This window comes from Bos indicus, chromosome 5 (assembly GCF_029378745.1).
Source record: "Bos indicus isolate NIAB-ARS_2022 breed Sahiwal x Tharparkar chromosome 5, NIAB-ARS_B.indTharparkar_mat_pri_1.0, whole genome shotgun sequence".
Taxonomy (NCBI): Eukaryota; Metazoa; Chordata; class Mammalia; order Artiodactyla; family Bovidae; genus Bos; species Bos indicus.
Window position 1 is genome coordinate 96,309,544 of NC_091764.1, and position 17,321 is coordinate 96,326,864.

The following is a 17,321-nucleotide window of genomic DNA, read 5'->3' on the forward strand; positions in this document are numbered from 1 at the left end:
ACCCTTCCTGAATAAGGAGAATGGAAGTTCTTGATGAGAAGTTTCTGTGGCCTAGACAAAACATGTGGGTGAACATTTCTACAAGAGCAACATATACAAAAATAATTCCTTCATGGTTGCCAGTACTTTCAATCAGTCTTGGCCAAGAACTTTCCAGGAAGGCTAAAAGGACATAGAAGCAGCCAGGATTCTTTTGCATATAACCGAGGGCAGAAGAGTGGACAAAGCTCATTTGAGCTTTTGAGACCCTCAGCTGGCCAGTTTGTGGGAAGGAGCTAAAGGAACGCTTTGAAGGGCAAGGGGCATCGTTTATGATAGGGTAAGTGAGAGAGGGGGATGTTTTCAATGCTTTGATCCCTTCTTACTTAACCTGGAGCTAGGAGAGCAGGCTTGTTACCCCCTGAATTGGCCACAAGTGATATGGAACAGACAGTACAGAGCTTTGAGCTTGCCCCTCAAGTACAGCTCAGGAGACAGGAGAAGGAAGAGAAGAGATTTGAAAGAGGGGACGGGAGGCGGAGAGGGACTCCCCTGCTACCTCGTTGGGTCTGGCTCCCAGAGAATGTGACATTGAGCCCAGTGTGGACACTCTGTAGAAGCCCCTCCTCCTTCCTGCAGCACCTCCTTCATCTCCCAGATTGTACTATTCAAGAATAAAAAAATTATGTGTGTGTGTGTATATATATATATATATATATATATATATATATATATATATACACATATAAAACTCCAGGGATGAGGGTACTGGCAGACAGGAAGCCCCCTTCACTCAAAGTTGGAAACTTAAGAAAGAAAACGAATACTTGTCACTGCCAGCCCCGAAACTTGGGGTAGACGTGTTCCGGGGGTCAGGTTCACTCTTCTGCCATCCTCCCCGCTCCCCAGGTGGCAGCCAAAGAGCCGAGTCATTTTGGAAGCTTGGCCACAGGATCTCCATGTTACACACAGGACACATAAACCAGAAAGGTGCTCATCCTCCTCTGAAGGAAGCTGCCATGTCTCTTCGAGAAATCCCACCCACCCCGACTCACGCCCCTTCCTCACCTCCCCACCAGCTCCTTACTGCGACCCCACCCTCCTTGATTTTTACCTCAGTGTCTTTCATTTTCAAGCCAACCGAAGGCCTTGTAAAGCTTTGTTTTCTTTCTAAAATGAACCTGGGGGCAAGGGGCTGAACCTCTCACAGATTTGGAGAGAGGAGCGCGGAGTGCTTTACCTTAGATTCAAGGAAAGACTTGAGCGAGAGGACAGAGGGCGTGAGGTGTCTCCAGAAGGAAGAAGGCGAAGGGCCATCAAACATTCTTCACCCTGACTGGATCCCAGGTCAGGGGCTCCTCCCTCACTCTTCCTCTTACCTCACCCCTTTCAAATAAAAACCAAACCAACAATAGCGAACAGCAATCTAGAACAAAGGGGGCTCTGTCGTCTCCGCTGGTGATAGAAATCAAGATGGTGTTTATTTCATATGTAAATATTTTGTTTTCTAATTCATTTTGTATAGATAAAGTGTTCTCTTGTGAGTATTCAGGGTGTTGGCTGGAGGGAGCGGGGTGGGGATGGGAATGAAGGGGGAAGTGTTTTGTTAATGGATTTCATTTTCTGTTTCGGGGGGGAGTTTTGTACGGCTTTGGCTGCAGGGTGTCTGGAGAACAGTGAGCGGAAATGGAGGCCACAGTGGTGATGAAGCTGGGGAAGGGCTGTGGGTCTTGGCCGCCCACCTCACCAGTCTTCTCACTGGCCTGTGAGAGGTAGTCATAGACCGCGGGTATGACTGGGCTTGGCTTGGGTCCAGTTTGGCTTCAGGCAAACCCCAGGCCCAGCTTCTGTCTTCCAGGTGGACCACAGATCACCAGCATCCATGCCAGATCAAGCTGGTGGCGCCATATATCTCCTGTGGGCACCTAGGGTAGGAAAGATTCCCCAAAAGGCTTAAACCAGAATTGAGGTCAAATCAATCTCTCCTTCTTGATGTGGCTAAGAGATTTCAGGAAGCTCCGTCTTGAGAAATCTCCCGGCAGCTCAGTCTTTTCTCCCTAGTACCTGGGCTCCAGCCTTCTTCCTGCCCACTTCCTTCCTCCTGAGAAATCACCACCACAGGCACACCTGGAAAATTCCCATGAAGTCTCCTTCCTGGAAACATGTGATATCTGGTTATAGGAGGGTAACTCTGGATCTGTGTCTTACAAATTTGCATACTTTTCTGGAAAAGATTACCAGATCTGCTCCAAACTCAGTGGCCAGGAGATTCTCTTAGAAAGGTTACAAAGTTGGTTTTAGAGGTGGAAGGGTGAGTCCAGGAAGGACGGTGCCTGTAGTGACTTTATATCTGCCTTGTCCTCACTTCCGCCATCAAGAAAGTGCTGTTTGTCTCAAGCCAGGTGTTCAGAACCTGGGACCTGGGGTTAACCAGACGAGTAGAATTTCTTTCACTGGATTGTTGTCTCTGTGAAGGGTGGCAGCCTTCTCTCTCTTTGTACTGAAGGATGAAATTTCCAAATCCATTTCACTGGGATATTACATTACATTTCTGTCCAATTGTCCCATCATCAAAAACTGTTGGCTGGTTAATTTCATTTCTCTAAAACCCTCTTTGGCCCCAATTGGTCACTTCTCTTCAACTGGATGTTTAAATTGAGCCCAAATAAGATATTGACAGCCTGCCCAAGAAATCTTACAGAAAGGAAGGCTGAGCAATGCCAAGTTCTAGATGTTACTTCCTTCCAAATCCATGAGGATGAATTCCACTATCAGCCCCATCTCTTCCACACATGGGTCTGGACAAAGACTCAATCTATTCAAACTGTGAGATTCCACAGACACCCTCAAGAGGGCTAATGGTTCCAAGTTTGTTCAGAATCCGTGCTTTCTCTCGTGTCCTCCATCATTCCCTTCCACTGTGGAAGTGAGTTGGTAGGTATTGTCCTGTATCCCTCCTCTCGGTGGCCATGCTGAAATTTCAGCGTTTCTACCGACTTCAGATAATCTGACCCTTGAATTTGCCTGAAGTGTGCACACCCTTCAGAGTGACGCATGTACAGTGGATCTTGTAATTTCAAAATATGTCACTGTGTATCTTCAGCCAGAATGTGGGAAACATCCTTGATGTGGGTTTCCCCTGTACTGGCCACAGCCATGTTGTATTGAGGGAGAGAAAAATTCCCAAATGATTCCATTAAATGTTGGTGGTGTCAGTAGTGCCAAAACGCATGTGTAATGTGATACAAATAGGAGTCGTCTAGAAAATTAAGGGAATATCACCCACCCAGTCTTCCGTGGCCATCAGAGAGTCTCCCATGGGTGAATTCTCTGCATGGGAGGTGAAGACACTGTGTTGCCAAAACGCAGCGTGCTGGTCACCTGCACATCTCATTTAAGAGCTAGGGTTTCTTTATTTTTGTTTTTAATTTAATTTGTTTGTTCTTTGCTTAGTTCAGGATTTAGGCACAGAATAACCAGATTGTTTGGGCAATAGCCTTTGGAAAAAAGCTATTCCGGAACTCACTTTATTCTTTTAATTTCCATCTCTTAAAAAAAAAAAAAAATCCCCGTCTGTTTGACACTCTGTGTGTGTCTGGTGTGTTAAGAATGATTCAGATATGTGCATAAATGATGCAGCTGCAGTGCTATTGATGAATGCATTAGGGATTTCTAGGTATGTGGCCATACCTTCTATGCTGTCTGAACCCAAAGCCATATAAGAAATGTGTGCTCAGTAGATTGCCAAATACTGGTTGAGCGTTTAATTCTTCACTTGAGTGTCAAGAGACTCTCCTCCTTGTCTAAGGAACTCTGTGGATGAGAAGCAGCTCAGGGTAGGCAGTTACACTGGAATGGGTCTGGCCTTACAAATGGCATATGGCCCATGGTGTGACTTCAGGGGTCCTGAGAAGACCTTTCCTTTTTATTCCTCAGCCTCACTCCAACTACTGTCTTCCCACACAGAGTTATCCCTTTAGCCCTGAGCTGCTCATCTGGCATTTAAGTGAAAGTCATCCCAGGAAGGGTGCCATATTAAGCCATATTAGACATTTAGATATTGAAACACCTAGCTTACATTAGGGTTCTCATTTCCTTTCCTGGGAATAAAGTGATGGTAGAGGAGAAGAGGGAGAGGGTAAAGAACGCTGAGAGTTACAGAGTAGGGAGGAAAGAGATTCCAGAGTGTAAAGACACATAAACCATCTCATCTTTCTCTCGCTTTTAAGGCTCATGTGACACAAAAATAAGACTCCCAGTTGGGAATCATTTCCAATAAGCTGTCACATGGGTGTGTAGTTCATAAATTTCTAACATTGATACCGGGTAGGACAGGCCAAGGGCTTTGACTCCTTTTGTAAGCAGTGGAAGACTGATGTTTCTCCTTTATTACAGGTTACTGAGTAGACAGCTGGAAAGATCAAATTATGATAGCAAAAAGTTACTGTAGTGACAGTAACTTCCATCTTCTGTCCCAGTTCAATTAATTTTCCCATGTAACCAGGTTGTTTTGGATTCTCCACTTTCTACCTCCATAGAGGGGTGATCCCAACACACACTAACTGATAAGGAGTTCCAGGACAAGATACAGTTTAACCAGTGGGCAGTTCTTTCTTTAGACCTACCAGGTGTTTCAGACATCACTAAAACGTAGATTCATCAGTCTGAGAACTTCTAATAATATTCTAGGTCTAGGGTTTCATTCTAGTTTGGAGGTTCCAGTATTATGTAAAATCCCAGGATGTCTGCATATATCCCCTCTTCAGCCCATTCCAACCACACTGAGTTAATCACACAGGGGCCCAATGGGTACTATGACCTGGGTGCTCTCGTGACAAAGAATACCCCCAAGAACCTTAAATGAAAAGCAGTGCTCTTTCCATGCTTTGGAGAGATTAGTTTGGGGCCTCTAATTTACAATGCTGAAGCCAGGAAAGAGAATTTTGCCCAAAGGGTGATGGATTAGGCTAGCAGTCCTGAGCCTAAGTGGGCAGAATTAGGAGTCATCCATGTTTCTCTGCCAGTCTGTGCATTTGCATCTATCTTTGAGCTCATCACAGTGAGTTTCTGGTTCTGTTCTGTGCTTTACAATAGAATTGCTGGTGTGGTTATGAGGGTGAGGACTCCTGATGAGAACTGAAGGTAGAAAGCCGAGCAAACGAGTAGAATTCCCCAGAGCCTTGGGACTCATGTGTAGAATTTGTGCTTTGGCAAAAGTGAAAGAAATGGAGCTCACTGCGAGGATTAAGGGTACAATTAAAAAGCACAACACCAAGTCCATTACAAATCTGTTACTTGAAAGATTTGGTCTCTGCAGTTTAAACCTGAACTCTCTTTTTTGTAATTATTTTAGCATTGTGATTTACAGGGTGGAGTAGATTCCAATACTACACAGGAGAAAAAAAAAATAAAAGTTCTGGTTAAATGTGTTAGTGCAATTAAACCAGTGTCTACTGAATGCCTATTATGCCCCTGGGCTGGTACTGTGAAGAATAGAAAAGAGTTTAAAATGGAGTATATTATACTCATATATAATATGTGAATAGAAAAGCATACAGTATTTGAATGTATGCACTATGTATGTATAAATAGGTGTGCATAAATGGGTAGATTTATACATGCAAGTTTAATTTTTTCTGGCTTCAAGGTATGAGTCAAATATATTATGCATTATATTGTCTTAAAAACACTGCAGAGATCCAGCTCTCCCCATAGTGGCCACGCCCAAATCCTTCTTTCAGAATTATTCTGCCTCCCAGTGCTTAAACTCTGAAAATTTCCTCTCTGCCCACTACCTGGCCTTTTCTATAATCCTGTCTGCCTTTCTTCGAGGTCCCTCTGTTGTTCTGGTCCATAAACCCCTCTGATTTCATTTACTTCTCTCCTTGATCTCACCCTGCATTCACCCATATCAACAACACCCGCCCCAGCAATGTCTCTTCCTCTCACCTTCTCACCACACCTACTTTGTTTTTAACTCTGTATCCCATTCTCCCAACATCCATTCCATCTCCAAGAACAGAAGGTCAAAATCTGTGCCAGAGTACACAGCTCAGATCCATTTAATTGCACCTAACCCCTACCCAGCTCAGACGTCTTTTTTTATTTTCCAATCTTGACTCCCCATCACATCTCCCAAGTATTTGTTAAATTTGTTTTTATTTTCTTTTTCACCTCATCTCTTCCTACTGTATTACTAACAAAAGGTACCAGATTTTACACATTTCTTACATGATCTCGCCTGTCTACCTTTAAATTTCTCCTGTGCTTCATTCGTCTTTACCACCCTCCCTCCCAACTCAGTGCCCCTCTTCCCGGTACTGCTACTCACCCTTTGATCTCTTCTGTGGCACCCCAGCCAATAGCAGTTCTTTCTGTTGCATCTTTAATCTTTTCCACACACCGGCCTACAACCGTCTCTAAAAACAATCAATCCTACCATCATCTCCAAAAGCAAATCCTGCAACAGTCTCTAAAACCAAAACTTCTGTCAATAGTTAGATCCTTGAATTCCTATCCTATCTCCAATTTTTTCACTTAAAAGCTTCTCAGCAGGGTCATCTTTCTTTCTTCATTTCCTCCCTTAATGCTTGTGATTTAACTTTAAAACCGGGCTTCATTCTGTCACTCCACTTAAATTACTGTGGCAACCTTCCAATGAATGTCTTAGACTTCTTGTTACAAAATCTAATAATTTTGTGTTTGTTTGTTTTATTTCTGCTCCTCAGTCTCATGAATACTACCCTAAATTTACTGCTTGGTAGCAGCACATTCTGTAGTCTTTTTTTTTTTTTTTTTTTATTCTTTAATTGAAGGATAATTGCTTTACAGAATTTTGTTGTTTTCTGTCAAACCCCCACATGAATCAGCCATAGGTATACATATATCCCCTCCATCTTGAACCTCCTTTCCATATCTCTCCCCATCCCACCCCTTTAGGTTGATACAAAGACCCTGTTTGAGTTTCCTGAGACATACAGCAAATTCCCATTGGCTATCTATTTTACATATGGTAATGTAAGTTTCTATGTTACTCTCTCCGTACATCTCACCTTCTCCTCCCCTCTCCCCATATCCATAAATCTGTTCTCTATGTCTGTTTCTCCATTGCTTCCCTGTAAATAAATTCTTCAGTACTATCTTTCTAGATCCCATACATATGCATTAGTATGTGATATTTATCTTTGTCTTTCTGACTTTCACACTCTGTATAATAGGCTCTAGTTTCATCCACCTCATTAGAACTGACTCAAATGTGTTCCTTTTTATGGCTAATATTCTATTGTGTATATGTACCACAACTTCTTTATCCATTCATCTGTTGATGGACATCTAGGTTGCTTCCATGTTCTAGCTATTATAAATCGTAGCAGTACGTTCTGATTTTCATCCTAGCCCTCTGGCCCTCTCTGTGTGTTCCCTCACTGATTCCTGTTCTTAGTCCTGTCCCATCAGCATCGACTTGCTGGGATGTTCTGAGCTTGACCCTCTTCTCCTTTCCTCTATGCTTCTACGGCAACCTTTCTGTTTTCCACAACTTCAACAACTCTCTGGATGAGGATGAAGTCTAAATATTCCCTTCTAGACCTGACTTTTTGCTTCAGCTTAATGCACAAATTTCACTCTAAATGTGAAGGGATTCATAGTATTGGAAGGTCACCTCTGACCTTATGGCCCTCCTGTTCGTTTAGTTTCTGAGCCCCATTCATCCTTCCCACCACCTCATTGGTGGTCTAGTGAGCAGTCTATCCTATTCTTTCCCGTCAGCGTCAGTTGTTGTTTGACCCCCTGAGCAAACTCTTAGAGCTGGTTTTGTCTTTTCACTCAAGCTGCTCTGGTGACCAATAATGTTCCCTTCTCCTGACCAGCCTTCTCTATAACTTTCATTTTGCCACTGAGCATGAGTTATTTTTCTGTGGGAGGCATCTTCTGCCACTGTGTGCTAATTTAAAGCATCCTTTAGAGAACCAAACTCAAATACATTACAGGCAGTGACAAGTCTGTTCTTCAAAAAAATGAACAGATTCCATTCTTCACTGAGACAGGAGGGGCTGGAGGAATTATTATGGGCAAGATAGGGCAGAATGAGACAACTTGGGAGGCACCCTAATGAAAATTAAAATGTAAGTCTGGGGGAGAAGTGTTCATCCCAAAGGCCCCGTTAAGTCTAGATGGTCCTATTTCAGGGAATGGGCATAGTTTAATGTTTTAGAGCAAAATCCAGCTCATTCTGTTATGACACTTTTTTTAAAACCAGTGAAAGAAATAGTCTGATAATAGCCGGTGGAAGGGTCGAGAGGTGCCATCCTCATGAAAAAGGACATTAATGAATCTCCTGTGGTCAAGTGGAATGAAGAGACTTCCAGGGAACTCAGAATATATCCAGGACATCCACAAGGTGTTCATGTCAATTTTTTTTTTTTGCTTACAAATTTACAGAAGTGGAGGAAAGTTAGCGTAAGAGGGAGGGCAAGCACGGGAGGCCGCCAGTGGAGCCTGGTTTTGTGTCAGGTGCCCGGAACTGCACCTGAGTCTCCTAGGCCCCCTCCCCTTGGTGGCTGGTGTTGCTGGTAGCTTTGGAAAAGGACTCAAAGCTGATGCCCTTCTAGGTGTCTGTTCCTTTGATCCTTCCCGGGACACGAGAATTCAAACCTGGAGCTTGTTTCCTGGGTATAATTGGAGTAAAGATGGAATCATACTTCTCATTTTCCCTCTCCACTTGTAATCTGAGATGCAGCAGGTTCAGAAGCACTTTCTGAAGCAGCTTCCTGCCCATGTGTAGCCTGGAAGTTGTTTGATCCAAAGCCAGAAATACCAGGGAAGGTAACAGCTGTACAGGGCAGTGCCAGGGAAGTGAGAACCCCATCACAGCAGCCTTCAGCTGTAACTGTGCCCCTCCTGAGGAGGAAGAAACCTGGGCGCTACCAAACGTGTGCCGTCCGGGATGTCCGCAGGGAGTCAAGGCACGCAGGCCAGCCCTAAGCCCCACCCCAGGCAGAGACGGGGTAACAGGGAACCTAAGTCCCACACTGTGGCTCCATCGCCTTCTTTGTGTTGAGATGCACAGTCTCCGAGATCTACCTGGAGCAGAGCATCATGGGATGCAGCCCCAGGACTCTGAGTGCGCTGGGCTGCCCGCTGATCTCAGATAAGAATATTTCCTGTTTCCAGAGGGGACATTTTTTAATTTTTTGAAAGACTAAAACATGCCTGCCTGAAACCTCAGTCTTCTACAGAATCATCTTTGTAGTTAACTCCCAATGTCATCGTCACGTTTTCATCGTCTTTGATCATTTTCTTTCAAAATCAAGGGCTGTTAGAATGTTCCCTTTGGCTGTGAGGTAGAACCATCCGAAAATCAGAGGCTTGGCCTTGCCCCCTCTGTCTGAGCTGTGCTCTTTGTTGCTTATAAATTGCTTCCTCAGACTCCCCCCAACAGCATGACAACACCTAATTTTGTCTCTCTGTCATGCTTGTGCACATCCCCAACACACATCACAAACACACATGCACAGACTCACTCTCCTAACAAATAGACCTCACACTGCCAATGTCACTCACGTTATCGGGGAGCAGGGGTGCATCTTTGGTAGATGAAAGTGTTCATTTGGAACTCAGTGGATATATTACAGCCTGTGATTTCTCTGGGCTCTTCCTAGTCTGTGGATGGCTATTACCTCAAGATTTCATAGCGTATCTAGGCTTTATGTGAAGGGAGCATTTCTTCCTAATAGAACAATGTTTTTGCCCTGCTGCCGGTCCCTGTTGAACCCTGTGGAATCCGTGTGGTCCTCTGATATCTCATTAGTGCTCAATGCTAAGAGGATGGAGATGCAGAAGCCATTCTCTGCAAGGACAGACAGGCTTGCTGCTTAGATAAATACATCTCTACATGTACCCACATCTCCTCTTTGACAACAACATGAGCGGGGGTGGTGAGGTCTGCCTTCAGTGGGGACAGAAATGGCAAACACACCTTGGGAGATTCAATAATCTTTCTTCTCCCAGGGTTGAGAGCAGGGAAAATATCAAGACTTCATGTCAGCAGGAAGCAAAGAGGCTAGAGAGGCATCCAGACAGAACTCTTATTGTGAAAAACATAAAATGGCAAAAATACCCTTTCTTTCATGTGGATGCAATTGGAAGACAGCCAGGGCACTTACAGCCATGTTTTCCCTTGCTCACATGTCCTCTTACGTTCTTGTTCTCAGTTCAAGGACCTCAAGGTGCTCTATATTCTAACTTAACCCTCAGAACAGCCACAGCCCATGCACACATACAGTGTTAGAATGAAACTCTGAGTGAGCACAGGGCTGTCACGTGTGCTTGGGATCATGTTTTCAAACCAGAGCCCAACAAACCTAGTACAACCAGCCCCACTGCATCTGAATGATGAAGGACCACGCTTGCTGCACATCACGTGTACTTAGGATCCCAGAAAAGAGAACAGCTTTATTACTAGACTCCTCCCGGGCACTGGCAGTGACCAGGGCAAGTGCATTGGTTGTTTCTTGGTAGCAGGTGCAAGAAATGGGGCACATAGAAATTTGAGGATTCATCGCTTGAACATTCTTAGCTTAATTCCCATGTGAAATGGCCCTGAGCTATGGCAGTTTCTAGCCCGACTGTGCTCCCCCTCCCTTGAGAAGGATGCGGTTCCCAGGGTCACCAGCAGCTCAATTACACCTTCACCATAATCTTCCCTCTGAATGGCTTCCTTTGGCATGGAAATATGATTGTCTTTTAATTTTATAGATGAGAAAGCTGAAGCACAGCAAAATCTGATGCTTAGTTAAAACTAAGATTATATAGGAAGTTCTTGGAGGAACCAAAACTTGTCTGAATTTCTAACTCTCAGCCTCGGTCACAGAGTAATGTTGCCTGAATTGTCCACCACACCCTGTGTTCAGCATCTAATGGAAGAAAAAAAATCTTCACACCATACACACACACACACACACACATTTGAGTCTACAGAGATCAGAAAAGCTTCAAAAGGAGGAATGAGAAGAAAAGTTTCTGTAATGAAGATGAGTTGAAGGCTAAATCACAAAAATGTTTTTGAATTTTGTGGGGTGACACATTGTGAATAATTTTTCATCCTTAAAAAAATTTTTATGTAGCATGAAACCCACTCAAATTAAAAGGTCAAGAAAAACTGAGACAGAGGATTTCTTCCAGAGTGTTCCATGGGGACAGGAGACTTCTAGAATCTGTGTGAGGAAGCCATGACACTCTGAAGGTGTCAGCAGTTTTAATCAGCTGACAGTGAAGAGGGCAACCCCAAGACAGAGCCTTTTAGCCTCCTCTGGGTAACTCAGTCAAGTTCAAACACAGCAAACTTGAGGCTAATTTTAAGGCAGGAGTTAGTGCTGGAAGCCTAAGTAGAAACATAAGGAAGTTCACATATACAATGAATTTCAGAAGGAAAGAGTTACCTCCATAATAAGTATTGCTGCCTAAAGCTGAGAAGGGTGGCATGGATGTTGCAAAGACTAATGAAGGTCTCCTGAGAATTCTTGTGAAGCCTTCATTTTGCCCCAGGATTATAATGGTAAAATCTTTAAGCAAACAAGGGCCAGGGAATCCTGCAAGCCATCCTCTTTTGCAATCCACCGGCCCACTGATGAATGGTTCAAGCTCAGGAAGTAATCATCAGTCTTTCCAAAGAGAACAGTCTTCAGTCTGTGCCATAGAACAGATGTTGGTTCACGTACAGAGCATTCAGCTTATACCAAGAGCCATGAAAGAGCTCTTAAATGTCCTAGTTCAATGTATAAAGTTGGTTTTTTTTTTTGTTTTTTGTTTTGTTTTGTTTTTTCATTTCATCAGTCCAGCCTGCCCCAAAGGAAAGACAGAAGAAGTAGAACGTTGGAAAAGTAATAGCTGATTGGGGCAGTGGGGAGTGGGTGGGGGAGGGGTTCTGTACATCAATTGCACAGTGTGGTCATTCCTCAAAGCCTGGTTCAGGACCCTGGCTCTGAGAGAGAATATGGGCAGAGAGAAGAGGTGAGTTTAATTTCTATGTACAAGGATGGTCATTCCTCAAAGCCTGGTTCAGGACCCTGGCTCTGAGAGAGAATATGGGCAGAGAGAAGAGGTGAGTTTAATTTCTATGTACAAGGATGATTAGAGGAAGACACTAGAGCCCTCCTTAAGCTCAAAGTTTAGAATGAAGCCAATTACAAATATCCTTTCTCTCCTGTCTGCCACCCGAGAGGCTGCCTGAAATCATGATGGTATCACAGGAAGCTAAGAGAGAGAGACAGGGGTTCCATCTTGAGTCCCTGGGAGAGTCATCCTTCACAGGAGTGATGCTACAGATACTGGGTCCTAATGCTCCTTCATGAGGAGTAGCAGGGCCAACGGCTGATCATTCAGAGCATCTTTCATGCCTGGGATGACTATTCCATGCTAGACTCAGCTCTGTTCATTGGAGGCAGAGAGGGGAATAAAAGGATTCCTGGGGACCCTCAGGTCAAGAAATAACAGAAAATTATTCAATCAAAACTACAGAGATGTTGTGCTTAGTATTAAAGATTATGGTAGAAATGATAAAGCCAACCCTTTAGCAAAGCTGCCAAAAAGATAGCTCATAGAAAAAGATAGGAAACATTCTAATGGCAAAAATTTACAAAGAAAATCCACATCTGCATGAGACTGGAGTTGCTGAGCCAAGAGCACATGTACCTTCTCATTTGAAGAGGTTTTACTGGGCCTGGGTGGTAGGTATCCCATGGAGAAGCAGCAGAGAGGAGAGTCCATTTTAGAGCCCAGGTATTTCCTGGGGCACCAGACTCCTTGTGAGTTTAAACACCTTCTCACTGAGACTTCGGGTAGGATGTAAGTTCCTCTGGTAGCATGGTTTCGATTTCTTCTCAAGACAGGGTTGCCCATTTGGTCAGCTCACATGTCTCCTTGGCCTCTTGCTTTCTGCAGCTGACTTGAAAGAATTATCTGCATGATAATTCAGGTAATTGGGTAAAGCCTGGTGAGTGAAAAGATGAATGAGATCAAGCACAGAACTGTGATCTTCTGGGGCTGTGTTCATCTTTTTCTGGTTTCCTTTTTTTTCATTTTTCATTTTCTTTGGCACATTGCGGGGAAATCTACTTGATCATTACTGATCAAACATCCTTCTGGCAGAGTTTGGTGGGGAAATTCACAGAGAATGAATAGTATCAGCGTATTTCCTTTAATCCCGACTGGGATCTTCTTCTCTTCTCCAGAGCATCTCTTCTTTGGGGCATTTGCTCTCTTCCTTTTCTGGCACTATGATGCCAAAATCAATTTCAGTGTTTGGCGTGGAACAAGAATGGTGACTGTAATAGGAAATAGACCAAAATACCCATGTTTTTAGCCATTGAGAGCTGGTTTTTCTCATTAAACCCTTCAAATTTCTTACATGGAAATTCTTCCAACTCTTCCTCACCTCTCAGCCTTCTTAGTGGGTCTCCTGGTCCTCTTCACGGACCTGGATCCCCCTCCTTAAGGAGGGATCTAGTCCTTAAGCTGCATCATTATCTAAACTCTTAGATTGTTCAAAGAAACCCTTAGTAATTTCTCATGGTTTTTTCTCTTTTTTTTTTAAACTTGGGAGATGGAGAAGCTTTAAAAGGAGAATGATAAACAAAGAAGAAGTGTCTGATTGCCAGATGTTTCAACTCAAGGTCAAGTGCTGGGAAAGTGTGTGCCTGTCTCAGTGATAACCTCAGGTTCACCTAGTGGAGAAGGGCTTCCCTGGTCGCTCACAAGGTAAAGACTCTGCCTGCAGTGAGGGAGCCCCAGGTTTGATCCCTGGTTTGAGAAGATCCCCTGAAGAAGGGAATGGCAACCCACTCCAGTATTCTTGCCTGGAAAATCCCATGGACAGAGGAGCCTGGTGGGCTACAGTCCATGGGGTCGAAGAGTCTGAAACGACTGAGCAGCTTTCACTTTCACTTTCTTTTTTTCACCTAATGGAGGGGAGATGTGCTGTAGAATATCAGGCATCCTCTGTGAGAATGTGCACCAAGACTTTGATCAAGGGCACAGAGGCATTTCATGGTTGTCATGGGTATCATCTCTGTTTTTTATTGTCTCAGAGCACAAGCCTGTGTGACGGGGCATGCTTGCATTCTAATCTGAATCTTCCAGCGATATGACCCTCTCCACAGCTATCCTTGGCCCAAAGGCCACAAACTCTAAATATCACATCCAGTGAGCTGTTGTACATTATATTTTTTAATCATTAACATTATCTCTCTATTGGAATGAAAGACAGAAGGTGAACTAGGAACCAGACACAGTAACAAGTAGATTAAAAAAATATTTCTTCCAAAAAATGCTCTTTACTGAGCATTTCAAAAAATCCAAAAGCAGTGAGGTGAAATCAGGGTAGAATAGTTTTGGGGGAAGAGATGGTGACACAGATGCTCTGGTTTATTCTATAAAAGATTTGTTTGCTGTTCCCTATGAGCTGAGGCAGCAGGAGAGGCTGTGCGGATATTGATTGTTCAGAAAAAATGGGGACATTGACTTTAGAAAGAGACATAGGTTTCCTTCCAGGTAGACATGGGTAAACACTACATCTTAACTCTTCCAAATGGGTCTACAAACCCTTAGGGTGGCTCCTCTTGAACGATTTCCATTCTCCAGTCAAAACTGTTCTGAGTAGAACAGCGCAAGCCCCATCATGGTTATGTTGACTTAAATTGGGAAGGCAAAGGGTGCTGGGGAGAATGAAATAAATCAGAGGAATAGAGTTAGCTGAAGCTTTTCAATTTAGGAATGATTGTGGATCACAAACTTAGGTTACCTCCGAGAAAGAAAATCTTTTAAATAAAATTATATCTTCCCACCCCCAGTGAAAACTCCAGGTTTCTAACCAGATTATTATTTTCTTCAGGAAGGAAATTGGTAGATTCGATTACAAGTAGGCTTTTTTTTTTTTTTAACAGATCGATTTAATCCTGAGTCTTACACATATTAACATGGAATTTACTGACTCAGACGTGATCTTCTAAGCAATAAAATAGTATTGAAAGGCAGTAGATCTGTGTGTTCTGAGCAAACCAGAAATGCTGAAAAATGTTAAATTATCCTCCCAAATATTGAGTCTCTATAAATTCTACCAGACCCCCAAGGAATTTAAGAGTTAGGCAATCAAAAGAGAGATTTTTAAGAATCAATGTGATTTTTTTTTCCCTAAACTATTGAAAAACACAGTAAGCCCAAGGACAATTCTTAAATCAGAAAAGCTCATGGAAAGTGAGCTCTACCCTTGTCATTTAGAAATCTGTTAAAGTTTAGAGTTGATAACCAGATTTTTGTTTTTGACTGAAACTCTTGTTTTGAGGAGACTTGGCCTGCAGTGTAGAAGCATGTTTTGGAGAGACGGTTTATTCTTGCATTGATATTTATTAATACTTAAGAATCCGAGGTCTTTGGCCTCCTGAAGCTTACCTATTGATGAGAGGAAACAGACAAGAAATCAATAAATGTATTTCATGTCAGATACTTCAATGCACCATGGAGAAAAAATGAGGCAGATTGAGTAGGGGGTTGGGGATGATAGGGTGGGTGTGGTCTTGCTACTTCGTATAGGATGGAAAGGAAAAGTTTCTATAAAAAGGTGACAGTTGAGCAAAGGCTTAAAAGGAAACAAGGCAGCGAGCCTTGGAGTTTTCAAGATGACAGATTTTTCAGGCAAAGAGAAAGCAAAGCCCCTGAAGTTGAACATACTTGAGGAACTTGAACATACTTGAGGAACATACTTGAAGAACATACTTCCTCAAGTATGCTGGACATACTTGAGGAAGAGCCAAGAGACCCATGGGTGAGGAGGAGAGTATGGCAGACGAGGTCAGAGAGTTGGCATTGACCTACGGGTAGGGAACTTACAGGGCATTATCATAAGGGTTTTTACCAAGAGCAAGATGAGAAGTCACTGGAAGGTTCTGAGTAGAGAGTGATACGAGTCAGCTTCTGTTTCAAATGCAGCTTTGTGACCGCTGTGTTGGGAGTACCCTGTGAGAGAGAGTGGGCGTTGGGAGAAGCAGCAGGACCACTTGGAAGGCTGTTGCCTCCATCTAGGTAAGACATGCAGTGGCTTGGGCCGTGGTGTTAGTGAGGGAGGTGAGAAGTGATTGGATTCCAGAAATATTCTGAGGGGTTTGTCGAGGCACTAGATATTGAGTAAGACAAAGAAAAAGATCAAGAATGAGCCTAGAATTTTTGGCCTCGGCTACTGGAAGTTTGGAGTCACCATTAATGAGATGGGAATCTTGAGGGTTAAGTAGGCTGGGAAAGAGATCCTTCTTCTAAGTGAGGTTCAGATATCTATCAGATAACCAAATGGAAATGTTGATTAGGCTGTTGGATAATTGAACCTGGAATTTGAGGAAGAGGTGGTGCCTGAAAATATAAATTTGGAGGCATCCAGATGGTGTCTGAACCCATGATACTAGATCTAGGCATGAGGACAGATCTAGGAATACAGATCTAGTGAGTGCAGATTTAAGAGCGAGTAGTTCTCTGGTGGCTCAGACAGTAAAGAACCTGCCTGCAGTGCGAGAGACCCACGTTGGATCCCTGGGTTGGGAAGATCCCCTAGAGAAGGAAATGGCTACGTATTCCAGTGTTCTTGCCTGGAGAATCCCATGGACAGAGGAGCCTGGAGGGCTAGTCCCTGGGGTCGCAAAGAGTCGGATATAACTGAAGCGACATAGCACGCAAATTCAGTGAGGGCAGCACAAAACACAGGGTTGAGGGCAACTGCGAAATGGTGATGATGCTTTGCCCTGAAATCAAAGCCAGGTGAGAGAAAAGTGAGGCTTTGTAAGGAACTGGAAATAATGAAGTGTAGTAGGGGGAGAGGACTGAGATGCAGGCTGGGGTCACCAAATGATTAAGCCAGCTTCCAGAAAGAGTAATCTGGAAGGTGGAAGCTGGTCAGAATGTGTGATGCTTGAGACTGCAATTTTACAGAGGTTGGAGTTACTGGTCAGGGGTCTGGTATAGGATGGGGGCTGCTGTTATGTAGAGGAAAAGATTATTGAAGGAGTAGAGGCCAGGGAACCGAGTGGCATTCTGGTGCCTCTTCTTCAATCCTGAAGGATTTGTGTGTGTGTGTGTGTGTGTGTTGTTTTTTATTGTTGTTTTTAATGTTCACTAAAAACCCCATTGCCATCTGTGGTAGGCCACATCTATTTTTATAGATGTCAGCACATGTGATCGTGGCTTGAGGCCGCACTTTGACTGTTTGCCCTAGAATGAACACATTTTCCCAGTAAATCTTGTCCTTTCTATTTTCAAGGTTCCCAACAAAGTCAGTTTCCTTGGGGGAAATCATAATTCTTTGT

At 43.6% G+C, this 17,321-nt stretch overlaps 1 long non-coding RNA gene across 1 annotated transcript in view; it reads left to right on the forward strand.

The window, feature by feature from the left end:
* The first annotated feature begins 1,589 nt into the window (after window positions 1-1,589).
* Window positions 1,590-17,321, forward strand: part of LOC139183192 (uncharacterized) — a 63,351-nt gene continuing 47,619 nt past the window's right edge. Inside the window, exon 1 of the long non-coding RNA XR_011566728.1 lies at window positions 1,590-16,053. This is a non-coding gene — a long non-coding RNA (uncharacterized lncRNA). The remainder of the gene's footprint in view (window positions 16,054-17,321) is intronic.